The following is a 20150-nucleotide window of genomic DNA, read 5'->3' on the forward strand; positions in this document are numbered from 1 at the left end:
TATGATACCAATTTCAGTTCAAAGTGAATTCAGACCTATGACTTGCACAATGTCTGCACTAAATCTCAAGGTCTGCCAGCAGGCCAGTGTTAGACAAAATTTCCTGTGTGTCCAAAGAAAGAACTTGCAAGTACAGCTTTGTTCAGGGCTATGGAGTGACTCTGCATCCTTCCCTAGAGTATGCAAAGACCTCGATCCTCCCACACTGGTATGTGTCCATGGTCCAGCTGTGTGCAAGGTGGTGAGCATACAGTCACATAACACAGCACAGTCCTTGAGGGTGATCTTTGCATCCACAACTGACCCAGGCAACAATCCCTGTGAGACAGAGATGCTAATGCAAAAAGAAGCCTGCAGGATTTGAAGGGGAGCTGTGGGTACTCACCACCTTCTTTAACAGGGTTCGAGACTATAAAAAGCAAGAAGAAAAAAAAGAAGTCCTTTTCTCATTAGGGTCTGCAGACTTGAGCTTCCTGAGAACTCAAATAACTTACTGCATGGCAACTAGACTTGGATTGTGTACACAGGGGAATACTTACACCCATGCTTGTATTTCACATACTTTGCAGGTTCTGAAGATTATGAAGATCAGCTTTGTTTGGCTGTAGTAGTAAACAGCAGACCTGTTCAGACAGATGCAAAATCACCTGGGTAATGCCACTTAAACTTATAGTCACCTGAGTCAAATTTATTCACATGTGTTTTTAAAGACTTCAGTTCTCAGCTGGAGCAGCCAAGGCTCAGGACTGAAGTGCTGACACCCTTCATGGAAAGACAGTTCAGATGGCTACAAACATCAGTGACTGTATTTACATCTGTCATCACAAATATATTTTGGGTTTAGATGGGGGGAGAAAAGAAAACAAACACAACATTTTCTGGTTAAACAGAAACAGAGTACGGAATCACTGAGACTTTCTAAAGGAAAGTTTATTTAATTTATTCTTCTGTACACACAGCTAGTTTGCTAGGATATTATAACTCAACTCATTTCTCTGGTGACCCATGGCCACCTCTGGATCAAAAGGATTACTGGTGACTCATAACTTACCTTGGCTAAATATAAATATAGGGCTTTAGGTTAAGTAATCTAGGCCTTAATCAATAAAACATTTAAAGTGACAGTACAAGCAAGGATTTCAAAAGTTGTGCTATGATAATGTTAACTCCTAATACCTGAGTTTCTGGATCTCTCCTTCTCTGGTTTTAACACAGATGCCTCACATCAAGGATTTTCCATGCATTTTGTGCATACAAGTACAGCTGCATACAGTTTGAATGTTCTCCTGTTCCATAGCAGACTTATGCTCATTTTTCCCCACAGGAAATCCAAGCAATTGCCCCTGTGTGGAACACCACAATTAAGTGACCATAATTGCATACTTAATGAACTTGTATATGTTTTGAGTGCCAGTGTCTCAGATGTGGCCACCTAAATGGATATCTAAATCTCACTTTTGGGTGGTGAGGTTGAGAAAAAATGCATGAAAGTCTTATTTCATATACTTAAATTGGACCATTTAAATCCCCAATACTTGCTTGAGTGCCTGGGTTTCAATATCAGATCTTATGTGCAAATCAGCCAGCCCTGTGGGCTAGTGTTGGCAACTGGAGGTTGGGAAAACACAAGTAAAATAAAATAAGACTCCTTTAAAAGAAGTCTGGAAGCTTTCCAAGTAACTACAAGGGTCTAAAGATTATAAAATTGTTTCATCTCAGCCTGGGGAACCTGTAGGGTCATTCCTGGTTACAGCCATGGTGGCTGGTTGAGGGAAGTGGTTGCCAGTCCATGATACCAGTCCAAACACTGTGCATCTAGCGAGCAGAGGGCGAGCAGAGCACAGGACTCCCCACTCCCAAGGCAATGTAGCTTCTACAACCCATACCTCTTCCCTTCTCTTGCTGGGTGAATTCATGGGTGTTTGTTACAGGAAGTGGTACCATTCTGTACAGCTACCCCAAGGGCAGTGGCACTGTACAGCGACAAGCTGGAGTCTTAGATATCCAACATTTTCTTGTGTTTGTAGTACAGCTTAGCTAGCCTGGGGCAAGGAATGAAATGCAGCCCGGTGCAATCTCACTAATGTACTCTTAATAAACAGATTGATGGGACAAGGGGCAGTTCCCCACCAAACAATCCGATAGCAATTTCCAAGTATACAGGCATTAATAGATTAGACTTGATATGAAAACTATTTTCTGACTGGGTCGGAAGTTAAAAAACTGATAAGCTGTTTTTATTGGTAAATATTTTAGTCTTATTGACTAGCTGGGACTTTAAAAATACAAAGTCTGCTCTCCATAGTTCCAGTGATTTCGGTGGAGACAGTCTAGACTAATTCACCTTCTTCAGAGCTTGTACAGTCCAATTTATGAATACAGAGGAACTACTAGTTTCAGATATTAATACCTACATTTTTTCCTTTCCAAAGAAAAGAGCCAAATTTGTATCTGGCTTTTATTCTTGCCCAAGGTAATGGAAAAGAGAAGATGAATTGCAGCCTTAAAAACCCTTCCATGAGTTCTTCAGTATGAATTATTTTATATAATTCACAGAGAAGGTGACATGATTTACATCAATATATACAGTTAAATTGTTCTATATTGTAAACCATTAGCAAAGAGGGATGAAGGGCTTACAAAGAGGAGTGGAGAGACTACAGTGTTATGACAGGATGAAAAATTTCTGGACATGCTAGAAGACATCACATTGTTTCCATTGGAAGATACTTGTGTATATTTCCTACAGCAACTATAAGATCTTTGGCCTGTGCACTGGAGACTATTCTCTGTTTATTTTTATTATATACCAGAAACTTTTGTACAGAAGAGCAGGGCAGATTGCACTTCAGCTCCTAAAGTATGAGGAGGGGTCTGTTATGGAGACATGTGTCAGAGGGATGTAACTCACAGCTAATTGGTATTATCCAGTCTACATTGTTCATCCAAGTCCTCAACAGTACAAGAAGGATAATTTTTACAGCACAGACAGATGCATGCAGAGATTTGAGGCACAGTTGCCCCGTGTGTCTCCACTCTCAAATGAAAGAGTTATGTTCTCAGTGTCAGCAAGCTGGGCATCAAAGCCAGAGCTGCTAGGATATGAATCCCTTGAGTTCAAGGAGGAAGAGAAAGCAAAGCCTTCTTCCTCCACACATGCTGTGTGGCCCAGGCTAAGAAGACCAGAAGCTGAGGTGGTATCCTTAGCTCCCAGCGGGTGGGTTTGCTGTTGGAGGTTCCCACAGGAGATTGTGGATGGGGGAAAGATGCAACAAACCCACCAAAAGGTTTATTCTGAGAAACAGAAGTCACCCTGGAGAAAATAGGGGATATGGATGCGAATACGGAGGCACTAGGAATGGAACTGCAGAGTGACTGTCTTGTTGCTGACACAAACATCTTTGTCCTTTTCATCATCTAGTTTTGTAGTCTGCTACAACTCTAGGGAAAGGAGCAGTTTCCAATCCAATACAGGGCACTCATACTCTCTTCATCTTTGTAGTGGCTTCAGCCTTGCTTGTTTGTTGCTGGTTTCTGTCTGATGCTGAAGATTCCTGAGGAAAAACAGTCAATTTATCTCCTAAACATTCTTGCAACTGTGTTTCAAGAAACATTCTTGTTTTCTAAAAGGTGTTTAATTTTCCCCCCCTGGGGACCCATTTAACTTTCCTTTCTAATCTCCTAACAACCTGGAATGAGGTCTTTAGTAGTTCTGCTTGTTGTGAAACAGCTTTGGGAGATAGCTCCTAGTCCATGTTAACCACACTTCAAATAATCTTTGTGTAACTGTGATGCAAACACATAATCTCCCAAAGCAAATTTATAACCATTTTAACAACCGAGTCTTAAGTAGGTTATTGCAGGATGGGCAGGGAGAGAGGGGTGAAGAACTGACCAAGGAAGCACAGTTCAGTTTGTCTTCCAAATAGCTCCATATCTCTTACCAGTTTACAAGGATGAATGGACTGGTGAACAAACAAGGGCTAATCTCAAGTAAAGAAAGGGGGTCCCATTGTGATCAGCAGCCTTCTTCTGGAAGGTCATATAAGCACATACTTGTTTCTTTGCAGTGAGACAGATGCTTGAGTTTCATAGGACTCAACACCTTCAAACATAAATGAAACATACCCTTGGGATAACGAATGTACCAGGCTCTGATGTCTGAATGCACACATATAGCAGCTGTGGGCTGTCCTTGGGGACATCGATGGTAAGTGAAAAGAGAGGTAAAAACTTTGTATTTGGACACCGGAGAATATATTGCATTAAACAGTTGCTTGGACAAAGTCTACCTCCAAATGCCCTCTTTGGGCCTGTCTTCTACTAAAAGAAACCCTGCACATATAGAGGACAGGAATCAGATTGGGATGTAAAAATAAGGTAGTTTCAACATCCCTTCAAATAAGCCTCCCAAGAACACAGCAAAACACACAGTAACATACAGGGGTAAAACTGCTTCTAGAAGATAAAAGTCTTTAAATATCATTTTTGACTGGCTTTTTTTTTTTTTTTTACTCAATTGCTTTTAATTAAGCATCACTTCATTTGGGGAGCCAGCCAAATGTGGAGAACAAAAAGGAAAGCAAGAAATCCAGCCCCTCAAACCTTTGCTCACTAGCTAAACTTTCACAGCTTTAAAAGTCTTCCTCCATGGGGGCTCAATGCTTCTGTCCAAACCTGCTTGTGGGAATTTATTATCCCTGTGTGCAAGTCTTTGAACCCATGATTTTAACGGTAATAATTTCTAAGCAGTGAAATTCATGAGAGGCTGTAATATAATGCCAAGTCTATCCTATTGTGGTTTTAATTGGAATACACATTTTATGTGTTATTAGAGAAATGTTACTGTCCTTATGCTTAATACTATATGAATAGCTAAAACCCTCTAATGACCATGTAATTTATTGTCCCTATAGTTATGGCATTAAGCTACAAGTCACCTAATACTTACAAACATTGTAAACTCCAATTACAGCTACACCAGTGATCCTTCTGTCAACTGAGCTAAAAATGACTGAATGATAAGGTTAAGCACCGAGCCACGTAACGCAGTTATCTGGAGCTCAGCACCTGTACTACAGAGAAATGTCCAATAAACTATGGTTAAATAGTTTTACTTTGTTATCAGATATAAGTATAGCAAATACAACCAGCTTCCAGAATGATGTTGATCACTCTGATTCCGCCAATCTTTTACGTATTTGTCAGCTTTAGCCTAATTTACTGCTAACAGTCAATCACTGATTCTGAAGAACTTGAGAGATTTCACAGGCACCAGAGGAGATTCTGCCTACCTCTACAGAAATCTTGGAATTTCATGAAAAATTGCTGACAGTTTCTATGGAAGGTGGACTATTCTTTTCAAATATCCACAGCTATTTGGGAAAGTACCAAACTAGCTGAAAACAGAATTCAGAGAATTTGGGAAGTGGTTAGACAGCTTTTGACTTGCAAGTGACAGGAACTAGTTACCACTAACCTTTTATCAGAAAGCAAGGTAACCTTCAACAACAATAGTAAACTGTCAGAGTACAAAAGCAGACCTGCAATATGAATGACTTTGTTGGGCAACTTCAACCAAGGAGTCAACAGAAGTCAATGCAAAAAGATACTGTAAAGATCAACCAGAAAGGGCCCCCCCAAATGGAAGATCTCAAACATGATAATGGAGATATGACTAGTGTCAGAGGACAGTTACAATCTTGATTCTTCATTGGCTTTTTTTAAACAGGAAGGGTGTAAGTCTAATCTGTAGACCAGAAGAACAGCAAGCTGCACGCATGAACCAAATCACCTCCATGCAAGGTTTGTTATCAGCACAAATGGCTCTTCAGGATCATTAATAATTTTATCTTCAACAAGCTTTTTACTTTTCTTTGCTTAGAAAAATGGTGGGTGGAAACCAAAGGGGCTACCTAGACTGACCTTGAGCCCCTTTCTGAGCAGTTCTGCACACCGTAATTTTTAAGAGGCTTCCAGATATCCAGCCCCTACTGTCAGCTTTTCAAACTTCCGTATTCCAAAAGTAGAGTGGAAATTCAACTTCAAAAGTGACCTAGGATTCCAGGTGGGCTTCCAGAAAAAGAGGGCAATGTAAAAAGTTCATTGCATTCAGGTACTCTGCACTGTACCGCCTAGGTACCATACCTGGGTCACAGTCACTGTAATTTCTGGTGAAGCTGTAAATGAAACACAAATGCATAGTCTATCCTGGGGACATTCTCTTTCTATGTAGTAAAACTTTTCCTAAACAATCTATTTTAAATATTCCTGAGATGTGCCATTAGGCTGAGGGGGACTCTATCCACAGTATTAAGTTTCATTTCCATATTAGAGGTGGAAGTGTGTGAGAATTATCACTTCATTCATTGATGATATCATGTTTACCTGCAGAGTCACTCATGCTGCCTAATTTGCTATTTATCATGTGCTTTACAATGCCATAGTGTAATAAAGCACCATAAAACCCCATGATGGTCTGTTTCATTTTATTTCCTATAAAAAGACATAATTATAAGTATATATATTTTCCCACAAACTGTGATTTGTATTTGTTTTGGAGTGTTTTAAGCCACACAAAAGGCAATAATTAAAAAGAATCCCAGCACCAGTTGCACTGAGAATGTTAGAAACGTTAGCAGAAATTGTCTTCTGGATGGTCCGTGATGCCTGTGTAATTCCTCTGACTAAGCATTCCTTTCAAAAGAATATGTGTAGCAAATCAAGTGCATAAGATGGATAAATCACCTTTTCTCGCTCATGATTTGTGGTTGCTCACTTAAGCCATCTAACGTTTCTGCAGCCCAGAGAGGTGGACTAAAACTTGCTAAAGAGGAAAATGGCAAATTATGCATTTCAACTGCATGTTTTTAAAAGGAATGAGCACTCAAGCTACATTTTGTGACACATTTGAGATTTGTGTGGCTTCATACATTTCCCATGACCATCTAAATATTCATGAAGAATTAATAACATGGTCCTGCTTTTAGCAAGTTCCATTCATTCTTATTTGTATCTGGCTATAATCAGCACCGAGACCCCAAATACTGGATGACTGCATTTGATTCTTGAGTTCTTTTCTTTTTGTTTATGTCAAAGCAAATTAGCTGGAAAGAGCCTGACGAGGAAATAGAGCAAACTGTGGAAGGTCGAGAGGGCATTTCACTGAAATGTAATATAATAAGTACAATTTAAACAATGACAAATCCCATTCACCTCTTTTGTTTTCTTGAAATGTTTAGAATTATTTTTAACCATCTTTTTAATAAATAAAATTGTTCTATTAGTTTGTCATACATTTGGATTTCATTAATTTTAGAACATTTTCCAGGCATCTAAAATTAAACAGATGTCATCAGACTCATTTAGACCTCAAATAACCCTTGCAACAAAACCAATTATTCAAGGGTCAGCTGGAAGTTGGAATTTTGTAATAAAGAAAAGTTAAAAAGTTAAAAAATAAAATTAAGAAGAAAAAGAAGAAGAAAAAATGCCAATTCCCTGTCCATGGAATTGTTAGCGTAACAACTGAAGATCTGTTTTGTTGTTGGGGGAAAGGGTGGAGCCAAAGAGTGAAAGTTCAGGAAAGCTGGTTTATTCCCTGAATGACCAAATTGTTCCCTTTCCTGTGGTGATCAGTCAAGAAATCTTTCTTCCAGCTTTCTAGCTCTATTGTGGGGATGGAAAAGAGGACAAAGGTTTGATTTTGTTCAGAAAGTTGGTCCTGTCAGTCAAAGAAATTTCCAAAACAGCACATGAACGTGTCTGGGAAAGTGCAATCCAAGGAAACAGAGCAGAATGTGCAAAGGCAGAACCTGGGAGTCCTGACTACAATCCCATACTCTAAACAACGCTTCCACCTACTGTAAGAATGAAGGGGTTTAATTTTACCTTGTAAGCACGAATTGTAATTTGTTGGGGAGACTTGATGCTGCAGAAAAGGTTTGCATCTCTACCAGCCTCTTCAGAATTTCCAGCCCACAGCCAGGACTCAGCTCCATGAGCAGATGATCCGATGTTTGGCACAAATGGGGAGGCACATCTGCAACAGGAGAGCTGGGGCAGAGGTGGCTGACATGAAGCCATGGCCAGGGCAGGCTGGAAAGCGGCTGGAGAATGTGCTGCAGCAGCATTCACCAGCAGGTATCTCAGGGGACGATGCTGAGCTAGTACAAGATGCTTGGGAGGAATAAATAGCTTCTGTTAGCCCAGTAGAAAGGGAAGCTTAAAAACATGGTAGAAAGCCAATTGCTTTCTGCATTCCCACACCTTGTCAAAGAAGAAACCAGGCTCCCAGCTCTGTAAGCATCTCCACATTTACAGGGGTGTGTCTGAGATCAGACACAAAAAACTCAACCATCGTGATTTCTCACTGAAAATTAGGAGCTGGGTTTTACTTTGCTGAGCAGGAGGGAAAATGAAAATTGCTTTTCCTTTGTAACCTGAGAGGCTTAGCTGAGTTCTCCTGCCAGACTGCAAAGATCCGCAGCGGCCCCTGCCCTAAACTATACCATCCTACCTAGCTGCCAGGACTGCTAAATGGAGACCTAGAAAAATGAATAATGTATTGTACGAAAACTATAATACCGTAACTTCAAAATCCTGCTAGTAGAGGCTGAAGATTTCTCTGAAATACTATCAGACACAATGGAAAGGGAGTACAGGGCTAACATCTGAAAAGAAATTTAATCATTGACCTCTGAAAATCACAGTTTAGCTTTTTTTTTTTTTTTTTTTACAGATACAGTAGCTGTAACTCTCCATCTCACCCAACATCAGCTTTCTACAAATTATAACAGATGATTTATAGAAACATCCCTTATTGCCTTGACCTATTTTATGTCTGCTCTCACCTCCTACACAGTTGTATCCTGTGGTCTCAGTGAATTGGGTAGATGTGCTGGTTACTTTGGGACCAAAGCTGATAGCTCAAGTCATGCAGGCCATGCCTAGGGAGGCACCACAGCCCAGCAGAGCTTCCGTCCACAGAAGGTTTATCCCTTAACACGAACAGAGAAAAAAATGTTGGAGAGTCAGTGGAAAATTCAGACTGATGAGCAATGGGTAGAAGTCCCTTGAACAACTCAGGCTGTTCTGAGCACAGCTGGTGAAGGAGAGAATGCTCCACTTTGAAGATCCTTCCAGACCAGTGTCAGGGCTCTGGCATCCAGCCAGCTGAGCCACCGCAGGGATCAGTGTCCTAAACAGCGAAGAGCAACTTACAGCACGGACGGATGCAAAGTCGGTAGAGAGCTCTCCAAAACAACCACATTCCTGGGGAAGCTCTTGGGCACAGTGAGCACCCTGAGCCACTTAAAACTCCTCCCCAGCAGCCAAGAGGGTGCAGGGTCTGCCCTGCCTGATGGCTCCTGCCTGCCCTGGGCTTGGTACCCAGGCTTAGGCCTGGGCTCAGGTTTGCAAAACCAAGGGACCCAAACTCATGGCATTGACAGTGAGCTAAATCTAATCCCCCTGCCAGGGCTTTGCTGCCGGACAAACCAGCAGGCTTGCTCGAGGGACACAAGGGGACAGTCAAGACAGAGGCAGTATGGACATAAAAGGAACTGAGCTAATACACAGCAATATGGCAAACGCTATCCTAGTGCGAGCCAAACCATAGCTCCTTGTGTCTTACCGCAGCCATGCTCCAGAGCATCAGGACTCGTGGCCCCAGGGAGGACGAGCAGGTTCAGGCAGTCACTGGCTGAGAGCTTTCTCCCCAAAGCACACTGCACCAGCACTGTTACTGGGCCTCAGGTGTTTCAGATCTACTCAGCCACACAGTTACAAGGGAAAGTCAAAACACTACAGTAATTGCCTCTTTCAGGCTGCTCCCTCATCATGTAAATACAGGGTTGGGGGCGGGGGGGCGAAATCCCAAATCTGGGGACTTTTTTTCCCCTGAGCGGCCAAAGAGCAGGAGAGGTTTAAGGAAGATTTCACGGATGAGGGTCCTTGGCATCCTTGCTGGGCTGTGCCAGGCTGTGAAGCTGCCCCAGAGCCTCCCTGCCGCAAGCCAAGCCAAGCGCAGCAGATCACAAGCCTCGGCCGCTACACCCAGCGTCAGAGTCAGAGGAGACTTTGCTTAGCGCAGCTCTGGTCAAGTTATCAACCCGTTCCTTGTAAATAACCTCAGATAACAGATGGCAGCAAACCAACGACTGGTGTGAATTTGTACAGCATTTTCCTAGCAGTAAGATTACCAGACCTGCCAGGAGTTTGTTTCAGTTAATGCAGCAGATGCTGCTGCAGAGAGAAATGCATTGCACTAACTTCAGCCTTTACAGAAAGCAAACATGCCTCTTCAGATTTCAGGTTTTTAGTAGGTTTTTTGGTTTGTTTTTTACATTTTCCTCCCCCTTTTACTTAGTGCTTTCCAGGTTTAAAAAACAAAGGCTGCTCATGATGGAGGAGCAATAGTGGCTTTCATATTTAATAACTCTTAAATCTTGTTCAACATGTGGCAATTGTTAGGTAGATTTGAGCTGCAATTAAAGAGGCACCCTTCCTTCTCTTCAGCAACAATATAGGCTCTTAATCCAACTAAAACCATCATATTTTAAGAGCTGAGATCATCCTGAGGCAAATGGTATCAAACTTAACATGGATCTGTTTTTCATAGGGAAGTTTAAAAGTTAAAGTTGACTTTCCTAAAAGTCTTCCATTAAAGAGACAGCAGCTCTGAGTGCTCTTTTCAAGTATCCACAGGTACCTATATCATAGAAAACAACATCTGGGGGATGGAAGGGAGAGGATAATTACTGAAATTCCTTTGTGAAGTCCCTTTTTCTTTAAGAGTCTGAGCTGGGACTCTAAATAGAAGCGAGATGAGGGGGTTTTGTTGCCTGATTATAGATTTGACTGCAGATAAAAGTACTATTTGTGTGACTCGGCCTCAGCAGTGCTCACAGGTCTGATGTGGATGACTGATAAAGGCTGTGAAAGACAGGAATAAACAGTGATAAAGCAACCAAGTGTAGTTTGGCTTCGAACCAAAACACATGTTTAATAAAACCTGCATGGTTGATGGGGAAACATTTTTGTTTCCTTTTGTGGTGCCAAGATGGCTGTAAATATCCATAAGGAATCTGGGCTTGAACCTAGTTTGTACTGCCATTACAGTCCGGTGGCCAGGCTGGCAGGCTGTCCTGGGGCTTGCTCCCACTATGGCACTGGGCTGGGGTCAGGACACCAGGCTCAGGGCTCCGGTTAGTTTTGCAGCTTTTGGGTTTACAGTTCAGTTTTTTCAGCTGCAACATGAGGAAAAACCTGCCAGGGGACCAAAGGCAGGTAGCGGGGCTAAAAGCTGATAGCAGTGGTGATGCACACAACAGCGCCAACTAAATGTGTCAATAGAAGGAAAACGTTTCCTTTCCAGTCCTGTCCATATTTCACATCCAAGTTCCCCTTTGTACCTCAGAGCATTAGTTCGGGTGCCTGAGATTCCTGTTTTCCCATGATAGCTCCCACTTCCTAATCAGCTTCTATTCCTAATGCCTGACTCTCTTTCCCTTTTTCTGTCTCCATTTTTCACACACCTTACACTCCAGAGCAATTTTAGCAAAAGCCATGAGCCCTTGCTCTGATTTATTGCTTTCATCTGTGCAAAGGTAAGAAATCTGCCATGACGGCAGCAGTGTCTTTCAGCGGATCTGTACCAAGAGGTATCTATTAATATCCGCTAGTCATGCTGCTAAACCCCTACGTCCTCCTTTGAAAAGGTAATCCTGTATTGTAAAGGCTCAACAAATGAGAACACCAAGGGACTTCCCTCATTTATAATACCTGCAAATGACTTGAATGAAAATACCCCCACAAACTGTCAAAGTTTGTGGAGGGCACAAAATTGGAGAGGGAACAAATAACAAGGAACAAGGGATTTGAATCCACTGGTTGCCTGGGCCAGTGAATGGAAAATGCAGTTTAATGTACAGTTAATGTACATAAAATAATAAGTCTGGGGCCAGCAAACCAGACAGAAGGATATTATACTGAATGGTGATGCATCATATTGACCAGTGAAGGGATTTAGAGGTTACTTCAGAAAAATCCTTGAAGCCTTAAATTTGGCATACAGCTAAAATGAAAATAACTACAGGAAAGCAGCAGAGTGGTGGAGGCAAAGGGAAGGGATGCAGCCTTCCTTCACTGTCTCTGTGGCAAAACAGCACCAGGACTTTGCTCTAATTGGCACAATATCATCTCCTCCCTTAATGCGGAGGCACTCGGGTCACCTGTTACCCGTGTACCCCAGCTCTGGTCTCAGCACCACGTGCCATCCCGGCAGCTTGCCCTCCAACAGGCACAGAGGAAGAGACAGCCCAAGGTGTTCACTTGTTACTGGTAAAGCACAGGGGGATGCTTTGCAAGTTCACTCCAAGGCTTAGTGATGCTGGTCAGCAGGAATGCAGGAACCCAGACCCCCTGCTCATTTGCGCATCTGCTTGCTCCTTGCTTTTAGCACTGACAGGCATGAAAAGCCAAAGCAGCAAAAGCCCCGGGCCCCCACAGGCAGAGCAGGTTTGCCCATCTGAGCACGGAACAGCCACCTGGACCCTGCAGCCACCCGGGGGACCGGGAACCTGCACATCTATATCCATATGACCTTACTGATATATTTGTGATGAACTGTCATAGATAAAGTGGAATAGGGAAAGGTGGGAGAAAAGAAGCAAAGGCGATAAGGCAATTCATTTTCTTCCCCATCTCCCTAACGAGCAGTCTCATTTAGTTATTTCTCTTCTCCTTGCTCTGCCAGAGTCCTTCATGTCTCTTCCCTCACAACTTCCCTGCAAAAACATCAACCAAAAGAAATTTTAAAATCTGCTCCCCTCCCAGCTGATTGTTTGTAAGCGAAAATTACCCCCATTCCTTCTTCTATAATTTTAAATTAAATGAAATTAAAAAATAAACAACCTTTAAGCTCTGCTGAGCTGGACTGCTGGTGAGCTGCAGGTAAAGGGCTCCATAAGCTCATTAACAGTATCCTTGGAGTATCCTAAATTCCACGAGTGATAACCTGGGGCATCGAGGGGAATATATAGTTATACGTGATGGAAAATGGTGAGCAAATTTAGCATCGTCTGAATCAGCAGTTCACACACACATGCCCCTAGCCTTGTAAGATGGATTTGTCAGCAGGAGCAGGTGGGAAAGTGTTTTCTCGGTTCTTGGCTGGCTGGGGAGGTGCCTTACCTCTGCCGCCTGCTCCTGAGTTAATTCTGGGTTTTCCCACCTGGGGGAGCAGCAGAGATTCGGAGCCAGGCGGCCAGGCTGCCGGCACGGGTCCCTCCGCGGGAGGTGGGGCAGGTGGGACAGGGTAAACACCTCTGGGGTTATGAGGAGCAGCTGGAGGATGCAAGGACAGGGAGGGACGTCCCCACTCCACTCCCTCCTCTCCTGTCCCTCTGCAATCCATTCCTCTCTTGTTCTCCATCCCTCCCCACCGCTTCAGCCTGTCTGCAGCTCCCCAAAACCCAGCAGAGGGCCAGGAAGGATGGTGGGGAGCAGAGGGGGACCCCAGCCCACTGCGGAGCGGGCAGGACTGGGCTCCTGTCTGGCAGAGGTGCCTGGGTCCAGCCAGGCAGGACGAGGACATCTGGCCATCACCGGCACTGTCTGCTCTTTGGCTAGTCTGCCTCTGGCTGTTTTCTTGTATAAACAGATAGATGATGTGGACATATTCGAACTGAATTAGTGTACGCGTGATGCTCAGAGTGAACTTGAGGATAGAAATACATTACTGACCTATCATGATGCCTAAAATACAAGACCTGGAATTGCTTCCAAGACCCCAAGTTTCAGTCCAGATGCCTGTCCTGGCTGTCTCCCAACTCCCACGGCAGGTAAGACAGATGTCAGATCTGATTTCTTGCCCTGCTCCCATGTTTCCATGGGGGAAAAAAATGGGGGCACAGGCCCAAAGCCACAGCAAATCCCTAAAAGACTATTGTGGCCATGGGTCATGGTGCAGAGACTTGCCCACAGCCATGATGGAGCCCTGGTGTAACCCCTGAGATCTAGATTATACCACGCATGTTGCATGGGAGTTTTAATACATACAGGTTGATAACCTTTCAGTTTGTTCTATGACAATTTCTTATTGAACGAAGATTTTCATGCTGTCAGTACATTTCCTTTTCAGAGGCAGAATGACTTGCATCCTGCACAAGCATCAAGGAAAATAAAGCGTTTTTTGGTGCCATAATATCCCGTCTCTGCCAGCTGCCTTGGTTGATAACTTCTTTCTGCTACTCACCATATTTGAAATACATATGTACCAGCTAAATTCAAGTTTCCTTCTTATTCTTTCTTTTTGCTCATGTTCCCCAATCAGCAAAGGCTTGTATGTCCTTTGCTACGGACGACTATTTTCCAAAGCAGGCTTTAAAACAGGAATCAAGAGACACAGAAAGATGAGACTGAATGCAATCTTTTGTGCTTGACTTTCAGAGATTTTCTAGAAGAACAGTCAGAAAAGACTTAGGAGCATGCAGCTATTTTCTGCACCTACTGCTGATCTCATCTGGAGCTTAAAAACCAGCCCTTAAGGTGCTTTACTTTCTTAATGAACTCATTGCGATAGTAGAGCAAAGATGAGCAGTTTTAGCTCCTGCTCTTCCATTAGTGTACAAACTGTTAAAAGACAAGAAAAACGACAATAATAAACCTGAGTAAGCTTGCTGCAGCTGTGCTTGTCAGCTCCAGACATTAGTGTAGCTAATTCCAATTGGGAACCGTTCCTGGGCTTGGTGATAAATTAATCCCAACTCTGATAGTATGTAAAGATGTCTCTATGCATAAGCTGAAAGAAAACTTCCCAAACTGCTTACAAAATCCCGTTTGCAGTTATTTTGGTGACTACACATCAAAATATTTAGTCTGTGTATCTTTTTTGGATACAATGCAATCTATTTTTCATTTTGATTAAATTATATTAGAAAAGGATATGCTTCATCCAAAAGAAAAGAATTACGCACAGGCTTGCACTGAAATAGCAGAAGTATGAAGTACACTCTATGAGGGTTATGTCTGTTTTCCTGGAGATAAGCCGCAACTGCTTTATAGGAAAAAAGCAGTGCCATTGAACACCTTCTGAGAATGGCCTGAGTTTTATTTCAGATTGCTGTCTTTGGAAAAACCCACAGACTGACTGCTAAAATCAGGAAACATAATACCATTCACGGGTTTATTTTTTTTTCCATGCATGCTGTGTCAGTGTTAGTCCGTTGGCAGAAGGACATGCCCCAGAGGACAAGGAGAAGACCCGCTGGCTAGATGAAAATCCTCAGGGCAATGATTCAGCTTGACCAGTGCCCGGGAGATACACCACCATAAGGATGCTGGGGAGCGGGGTCCTGGACAACTGGGCATCTCCTGCCAGCTGCATCCTGCCTTCCACCGTCCCTCTAATTCCTGTGCTTTCTCCCCAGTGTTCAACTCACACACCACATTCATTTTGCAGTTGATTTTGGTCGCACTCCTGCAGGAGCTATGGGTTTCAGGAAGTTATTCACCTGGGCAGTTTCATCTCAGCCCTGATGAATAGCTTCATTCTGGAATAACAAATATAAACAGAGGGAAGGCTGCTTGCCACAAGGATTCCTTTATGCTGCGCCGTGAATTGTTGGCCAGTGGCCATTTAGCATTGAAAGGCAAGAGCCACCTGTGTCAGGTGTGTTTAAAGTTCATATTGACTTCTGCCCACTGGTATTTGCATGATGGACAACATCAGAGAAAGGTGCATTTAGTCATTAATTTTTGCTTGACACAGGGAACGGAAATGAAAAGGAGCCCTTTTCTTCCAGGCACAGCTTTTGTTTTCCAGCATGATCCGTCAACCACCAGCTCTGCGTCATCTGGCACGGGGCAAACCCAGGTCTAGAGTGTCGGGGGCGTTTCGGGGTGCCCTCCTGCCCCAGCAGCCCACACGCCGCAGGACCCCACGTCCGCCTGGTCCCCGCACACCCTCCTCTCTGCCCCATGCTGCCTCCCGACCTTGCTGGATGTTAAGATCTGCTCAGCCTCACACAATGCAGCTTCCTGGGAATGGATTAGAAAGCAAGCTGTGTGGTATATTTGTTATGGCCATGACTTTCATGGAGAAAACTGTGACTTCTAGCAGTTTTTGTAGATTTTGTAACCCCAGCCAGCCTACTACTGACTCCTTCATGAATTTTTACAGCTTTGGCTCCGTTTGTGAGCGGTATAGTAGAGAACACAGTGGATTTAAGTTATTAGTTACGTATTACCAAAGGGTGTAACATTCTTTCTGTTGTAAAATAAAGTCCATTTGTCTCCTCTCCATTTCCCACAGCACACAGTGTTAAATACAGTGCACCATTGTTGGTTTTCTCTCTGAAGCTAGCTGCGGTGAGTGTTGGGCCATGCCAATGCATCAGCTGCAGTTGCAATGATTGCTGCGGGTGCAGGGTATCATACCGATCACAGCCCATAGGAAACCCTGAGGACCCTCATCCCATGTGGGAATCCTTTTCCCTTGAAAAAGGGGGACCACAGGTGGGAGAGTGCATGGCATGGCTCAGTCTGGAGGGCTGGAGGGATTTGGAAACGAGTTTGGAGCTGAGGGCTCAGTGATGGTATGTGCCACTGGAGGATTTATAAGATTTACTTTAGGGAAGCTTTGGGGGGAGGGGGCAATTAGGATCTTTACCCATAACAGTGTACCTCTCCAGTGATGAAAACTTCCCCCTTCCACACACTTCCCAAGTAGGATGACTTTGCACTGTCTGGCTGCAAACTTGGCAGTGGCCTTTGCGCAGATGTCGTGGAGGGCAGAATTTGCTTGATGAGTACAAATACCATCTGTATGCTTGGTTCAGATGAGCACAGTGTTTTAGAAACAGCCCATTTTGCTTACATAAGGACTAGCAACATAGCCAAAATCTGCAGCGCATATCTGGTCTTCTCAAACAATTATTGGTGGGTAGCCAATATTTGTTACTTTTCTCCAGAACAATGAATAAACCACGGCACAGAGACAACTGGCCATTCCATACGCTAATGTCAGACAAGAAACCAACCCTGTGCTCTAAAGTGACTTAAACCTATTAATCTCCAGTTAAAAAATAGAGACAAGCAAGAAAGAGCCATTTAAATTCTGTTTAAAGCCACTCAGAATGTATTTTAGCATCGTTACCCACTGAGGCGTGGAGGTAAATCCAGCCCTTTTTCATAGGCATTGTAGGTTTCTTTTATAACTGATGCAGATTTATGATTTCTGTTTTGTTGCATTTTTCCTGACCTAAAATGTCCTCTTCTGTCTAATAATAATTTAAACAGCTAAGCAGTTGTTCCCAAACCTGATTTCTTTACACAGCAAAGTGAAGGGAAGGGCTCTTTCAGCCCTCCTACTACGTCTCTCCAACCACCATAAACATGAAATCAGGCCTTGCAGGAAAAGCAAAGCTCGGAGTTCTATAGGGAAGGGGCAATTTTATGGCTGTTGTCTGCCTGTAATGCATGGGATCTTTAGGGACTGACTCTTACGCGTCATCTGTCACTCGGAGACTGAAAAGAAACAAAAGAAACCAGGGAAACTTTCTCCCAAATCATTCCAGGCCTGATCCTGCAAACATTTATTACGGGGCTTTGGTAGGATTATTCCCCTAAGCAGTCAGACATCAGTCCCACCGACACTTCAGTATGCATTTACCATTGCACATCTTGGCGTTTGCATGGCCTGCATTAAATCCAAGGGGGGGCTGCTCACCTGCCTGAGGTTTCCATGTTCATTAAAACGTGTCCCGGCTCAGGGCACCAAGTGTTTTCAGATCTGCCCCTTGCATTTGGAAGGAATCCACCTCAATATTTACATGTATTTTGCTTCTATAGTAACAACAATATTGTGATGGTATGTCTCACATAAACGCGCCGCGATACTCTAGTGTTACGCCATTGATGTAAATAGCACGCCTACGCGTACATGCGGTTCGCAAGGAAGGATGGGCAGCTTGCAGGAAGCATCACCCCAGCATCTGGGAAAAAATTAAACCACCAGGAGGGGAAAAAACAAAGTGGGGTTTGCAAAGCTGCGGACTGCCCGGCTGGGGAGCAGCCCCACTGCTGCGGCTCCCAGGGACCGGCCACTGTGACCGGTGGCTGAGCAGCCCCTGGGACTGCCCACGAACCCCAGCAAAACGGGAGGGGTTAGAAAAATTAAAATTGATCCATTAGTTCCTGTGACTGCACTTTTCAGGAAAGCCAGGCTTTTGCCTAAGGAGATAAGTAAATTCCCGTATTCTCTCCCAATCCTGCCCTGATTTAAGTTAGTTTGGAGTTTTACCCGGGATGATTAATTGCACTTTTCATTCTGGATGTGAAGAAGAGAACAGTTATCCTCAATATTTCAAGGTTTACTGGGGTAACGCTTGTATCTCTGCTAAGGGGAATTTTGCCTGGATACGGTGGTAAAATCGGAGCTTTTGTTAAATTGTGGCACAAAGCAGAGTGAGGAGTAGGGAGAGGTATTTGAGGAAAGTGCCTCATTTCTCTGTGAGGAGTCTGAGGATTAAGCTGTATGTTTGTTATAAAGTTGGGCAAACTCCACAAAAACATTCCTCCTTCATCTCTATTTCAAGTTTACAAGAAGTAAATTTGTGAACTCTCCTGTACCTTAGTCCCCTCACAGGCATGGAAACTAGGAATTGTATGCAAACACTACAGGGAAAAAAGGCAAAGAAAATAATTTCTGAAATCATATTTGCACAATGAAACCAAACCAGCTTGAATTCCCAACAGGAAATGTTAAGAATAAGTCTGTCAGGCGGAGATTTGCATTAAAAAAAAAAAAAGTCATATAACAAATTGATTCAAGAAAATCACATTTTATGCTTACCAAAGACAAAGCTTATGAAATAACCGGTATTGAATTACTCACTGAGCTGTGATCCTACAGTCCTAATACAAGACCCGCGTGCAGCAGCAGTACAGAATCTAGTCCATCACTCTCAAAGGTACTAAAACTCCTTACTTTTATATAGGTGGTTACAGATCTTGTCCTTACATAAAATTTTGTGCTTTTATAAAAGTAAATTCCAAAGCAAATGTAACTCTTCAGAGCCATCATTACTCAGTTTTATTGCCAGGCTTGTTAACTCTCCCGGTAAACATCGGCTCCAGCCACTCCGCTCAGTCCCGACTCTTCTTCAGAGGCTGGTAAGATTTATTTCCCAAATACTACTAAGAACATGCTACTCACTAAATTGCTCTCTCAGTGAAACTCTAGAAAAAAATTCCTCTGGTTTGGTGGCCTTATCTGGCATTTTACAGGTGTCAGGGAGAGAATCGAGAGCCCCCCAGCTGCCTAACCAGTGAGTTTTTTGGCTTTGCCAGAAGATAATTGCCCCAGTAGTGAGCTGCCGTTAATCCCGGGCTGTGTGCTTGGTGCTGACCTGCAGCCCTGCTGTTTACATCAGTGGGGGTTTTAGGGCCACATTTTGCAGTTAATTGCAGCAGTATAAATCTGGATTCCTCGGTCTCCCTCCCCAGGCATGGAGCTCCTTTGGATTTGACAGCGAAATTCAGGGGTTGCTCCTGCAGCCGCTGAAATCGGCGGGCCTTCTCTTGCAGCAAAACACAGGGAAGACCTGGGCTCGGCCCTCTCCCAGATTTCCTAACGGCAATAAATGTGAGCAATTAGGGGCTCGGCTTGCTCGGAGGAGCAAGGGCTGCCTTATCTCTGCCAGCCGCAAGCCTTGGGACCGTCAAGCCTGGGTGGTATGGGGAGGTGCCACTATTAGAGAGGCTGTAGAGGGGATTAATACCGCTGTGAGCTACATTATGTCCTGTCAGAAATCTTTGCAAAAAGAGCAGGAGCTGGAACTGCAAGCTTTCGGCTTTAAGCCCTGAACTTGGGGCTACACAGCAAGATTAAAGCATCGGTCTTTTGACATTTTTCGCGTTAAGAAGTGAAAAATCTTGATGCATTTAAAGGCATTCCCTGTTTTTCAATAACCAGTTGAGTCAGGAGACCGATGTGATGTCTGTGCTCACCGCGTTCTCTCGGTACACTCCCCAAAGTGCTCCACCAGACTGGCAGCTGCCGAGCGAGAGGCTAAAAACCCTCAGCAAAAAGGCGGACGGACGGGAGTTACAGCCCAGGGCTCACAGCCCCGGGTTCAGGCTCCCTC

Source organism: Falco punctatus (assembly GCF_963210335.1).
Source record: "Falco punctatus genome assembly, chromosome: 8".
Taxonomy (NCBI): Eukaryota; Metazoa; Chordata; class Aves; order Falconiformes; family Falconidae; genus Falco; species Falco punctatus.